At 43.0% G+C, this 4,603-nt stretch overlaps 1 non-coding gene across 1 annotated transcript; it reads left to right on the forward strand.

Annotated features, from left to right (window-relative positions):
- The first annotated feature begins 3,716 nt into the window (after positions 1–3,716).
- LOC112764434 (small nucleolar RNA R71) lies at positions 3,717–3,823 on the forward strand. The gene has a single exon (XR_003183165.1). It is a non-coding gene; the product is annotated as a small nucleolar RNA R71 (small nucleolar RNA).
- The last annotated feature ends 780 nt before the right edge of the window (positions 3,824–4,603 follow it).

The raw sequence follows: 4,603 nt of genomic DNA on the forward strand, positions 1-4,603 counted from the left end.
ACTTCTACGTTTGCATTGGGTTTTGAATTCAAATTGAAGTCCATTGAATTTCTTGATCTGAGAATCAACTATAGTTCCCTTTCATCTATTCTGAGAATTGAGAATTAGATCAGATCTTCTTTGCTTTTTCATTTCATTTCTTCTGCAATTTCTTTTCTGTTTGATCAAAGGAGTGATTGAGATCTAGATCTATTTTCTAATCTCATTGCTCTTCTTCGATCTTCAATTCCTCTTCTAGGAATTTCATAACTAAGCTAAGTTTCTTACTGTTTGTTTCTTGAAGCAATTTTCCATTTCTATTTGCTACTGAGCTGAAACTATTCATCTCATAGCTCTCTGATTTACTTCAATCTGCATTTTCCTTGTTAAATTTTGAATCCCAGCACCCCAAATCCCTTTAATTCTTCAAGCAATTTACATTTTTCAGCAATTTAGATTCAGCAATTTACATTTCTTGCACTTTTTAAGTTTCAGTTATTTACATTTTTGCAATAAGTTTCAGCTCCTTTATTTCTTGCCTTTAAGTTTCTGCAATTTATCTCTTTTACACTTTACTTTTTGTCCAATTTACCTTTTGCACCTTTACTTACTTGCAATTTAGCTTCTGTTAATCAAAATCACTCAAATCACCAAATATTCACTTAACTAAATTCATCACCTAACTAAAATTGCTCAATCCATCAATCCTTGTGGGATCGACCTCACTCTTGTGAGTTATTACTACTTGATGTGACCCGGTACACTTGCTAGTGAGTTTGTGTGGAATTGTTTTTCCCTCGTCAAAGAGCACCGGAGGAGAAAGCTCACCGGTAGTGAAAAGAGAAAAGAGAAGAGAGGAAAAGAAAGAAGAAAAGAGAAGAGAAGTAAGAGATAGGTATGGATGGTGGTCGCCGGTGGTAGGCTGACGGCCAGCGGCTTGGCAGCGGCTGCACGGGCTGATCGGGAAGACTGGGCGGAGAAGAGACAAAGAGGACAGCCAAGAAGAAGAGAGGAAAGAAAACAAGGCTGCCTTTCAACAGGGCAGCTCGCCCCATTAACCCTTAGATGCGACTTGTGCGGATGCACAGAAGAGAAAACTTAGAGAGAGTGTGAACGCACACAGTGTGTGAATGCTGCAACCAGAGAGGTTGCAAAAGGATGTGCGGGCGCACAAGAGTGTGCGCTCGCACAGGGAACTTTTTTTTATACGTGGACAAAGCAGGTGTGCGTGCGCACGCACAAAGGTGAGAATGGGGGAGGTTGTTCTCACGCATAGGTTGTTCCCTCGCCCCCACCAGAGGGCTAACAAAGGGTGTGCGGGCGCACACGTCTGTGCGGCGCATAGATGGAGCGCAAAAAGGGACTCGTGCATACGCACACAGGTGTGGGCACGCACAGATCGGAGTAGAGGGGCAGTGCGCACGCACAGACTGTGCTGGCGCTGCGACCAGAGAGCATGCCAAGACGTGTGCATATGCACAAGCTTGTGCAGCCGCATAGAAGGCTAAAACACAGAGTTGTGCGCACGCACAGTTTGGTGCGTACACACAGATGCCCTATTTCAGAATTTTCTTTTCTCTTCAAAACTAAGTTCCCAACCTTGTACACCAACATACCAACCCCATATCATCCAAACAAGCACAAAATCATAGTCCACAAGTAATTCAACTTACAGAACTCAAAATCATCAAACAAACCTAAGATAAGCATTATATCACAAGAAAACAAATAGTTTAAAAAGCTATAAACAAGAGATAGAGCTAGAAAAAATGTCACCATGGTGGGGTGTCTCCCACCAAGCACTTTGGTTTAGAGTCCTAAGTTGGACTTGCATGGCTTCATTGGTCACTTAGGAAGTTCCCCAATGAGGAAAATCTCCAACTCCTTGGCTTGCTTTGGTTGAGCATGATCCTTCGAAATTGAGTCTTTTATACTATCCTCTTTTCCTTGCTCCTTGCCATCTTCACTCACCTTGTCTTCAACTATGCCGCATCCAAAAACAGAGTAAGCTCACGAATGGCTTATCAGACTCCTCCAAAGTGAACTTGACTAACTGCCATCCGACTCAAAAGTAGACTCCCGAATGTGATCTAACTAGAAACGGGCGTCTTAAGAATGTCATCCAAAGATATGGGATGGATTGTTGAGTCAATAGGAAGGTCTCCAAGATCTATCCGCTGGAAAGAGCAATCCTTGAATATGACAATTACATTTCTACAAACCCACAACTGACACAATACTCTTGTCGGCTAGCACGAATCTTGCCCCGGATCTCTTAAGAGTACTAAGTTCAATCTCTCATAAATAGGAGTGGCATGATGTTCACACACGCCCCCAAATCACACATACAGTCCATGAACATAGTCCCACCAATCAAACAAGCGACCAAATATGGGCCGGATCATTGCATTTTTCAGGAAGTAAAGAAGAGATAGAGTCATTACTGACTTTTTGTTGAGGTTGCCAAGCTTGTCCTTGTGAGTGCAAATAGCCTTGAGGAACTTGGCATATTTCGGCACTTGTTGAATGGCTTGAAAGAGAGGGACGGTAACTTCAACTTTCTCAAAAACTTCCACCACAGTGGGGTCAAGATCTTCTTGCTTCTTTACTTTCTTAGCTATTGTTGGGAATGGAATGGGTAAAGGCTCTTCAAGAAAGGTCTTTCTCTTTGGCTCCTTGACCTTTCGTGGTTCTTTTTCATCTTTATCAATATCTTCATCTCCACTCCTCATCACCTCTACTGCATCTCCTACCTCCTTATTGTTGGTCTCCTCATTCAACTTTGGAGGTATAGCCACATTCTTATCCAACTTAGTACCACTCCTAAGAATAATGGCGTTTATGCTTCCTTTAGGATTGGGTTGAGGTTGGGAGGGTAAACTACTTGAGGTTAAAGCTTGTTGGGTGCTTGGTGTGGTTTGAGGAGGGAGAGTCAAACGGGTAAGGGCTTCAGCTATTGTAGCCATGTAAGCATCTTATTTCTTATGGAACTCTCTTTGTTCTTGCATGAAGTATGGATTGTATCATTCATGTGGGATTGATTGGAGGGAAGGGCTTGGTTAACTTGAGTAGAATTGAATCTACTGTTTGGATGTTGATACTTCACTTGAGATGGAGGTTGTGGGGGTTGTTGGTATGGTTGTTGGTATTGCGGTTGGCCTTGGGGGTGTTGATGGTAGTAAACTTGAGCATTTTAATTGGGTTGAGCTTGGGAAGCTTGGTTCCACCTTTGGTTTGAGTTATCCCTCCACCCTTGGCCTTGATTACCTATATGTGGGTAGGGTCCTTGGGTGTAATTGGGTCTTTGTGGATAGGGGTTAGCAACTGCTAATGTAGTGTCCTCTTGGATTTGAGGGCACTCATCGGTGTAATGAGTAGTACAAGAGCAAACACCACATATCCTTGATGGTCCTTCGGTCCTAGGAGGTTGAGGTGGGGCATTTATCAAAGCTTGAGGGATTTGTTGCCCTTGGGTGATTTGCCTCAACAAAATTGTCATCTCACTAAGGGTCTTAGTCAAAATAGCATCTTCGATGGGAGAAACCTCGCTCACAGCTTTCGGTTGTGGACTCTTAGCCCAAGAGTGTTAAGTAGAATCTGCTAGGTCCAATATAACTTCCCATGCTTCTGCTGTGGTCTTGTTTTTGGTCAATGATCCTCCACTCACGGAATCCAAGAGAAGCTTATCTTGGTGGTGTATTCTTTGACAGATATAACTGATCAAAACCAACTCATCTATCCGGTGGTGTGGGCAAGCTTCTAGAAACTTCTTAAATCTCTCCCAATATTCATACAAAGTCTCCCCATCCCGTTGCACAATGCAAGAAATCTCTCTTCTCAGCTTGTCTGTCTTCTGGGGAAGGTAGAACTTCTCCAAAAATTCTTTTTCACAACAAGTCCCAATTGGATCTAACTTCACCCGGCTGAGTATAAAACCACTCCTTTGCTTTTCCTTCCAAGGAGAAAGAAAAAGCGAAGACCAACACCGCGGCTTCATCCACTCCATGTCTTCTTGCAGTTGCACATGCAACTTGGAAATCCTTAAGATGCTTCAGAGGATCTTCCCCAGGCAATCCATTGTACTTGGGGAGCAAGTTGATTGTGCCAGACTTAAGTTCAAAATTCGGATCCAAGGCCGGATATAGAATCTGAAGTGGGTGCAAGGCAAGATCAGAAGCTCCGGCCTCCTTCAAGGTAATCCTTTGAGGTGGGTCCGCCATGACAGTGTCACCTGAGTCACTCAAAGACAGTTCAAAACTCTCCACAGATGAATATAAAGTCTCCTCGTTGATTGGAGAATGATAGTCATGGATAGGTGGTGATAGTGAATGGGAATGGTCCTCAAGGGAGCCCGCTTTACTATTCACAAAAGCTAGCCAGCACCGAGCTTGTCTTATACGAGTTAAATTTCTTTCAATTTCTGGGTCAAACGTGGCCAAGCTCGGGTCTGGAAGCAACCGTGTCATTCAACTGAAGAGGCAATGAAAGCATGCAATTATGAAAGGCAAAACAAAAGTAGGCAAGTAAGCAAGAACTAACTTAACACTCTATAACTACCAAAACTAACTAAGGAGGGAAAGTAGTAATTACAATCAATGCCAAGTAGCAAACCAAAAATTAACTA

This window comes from Arachis hypogaea, chromosome 2 (assembly GCF_003086295.3).
Source record: "Arachis hypogaea cultivar Tifrunner chromosome 2, arahy.Tifrunner.gnm2.J5K5, whole genome shotgun sequence".
NCBI classification, from domain to species: Eukaryota; Viridiplantae; Streptophyta; class Magnoliopsida; order Fabales; family Fabaceae; genus Arachis; species Arachis hypogaea.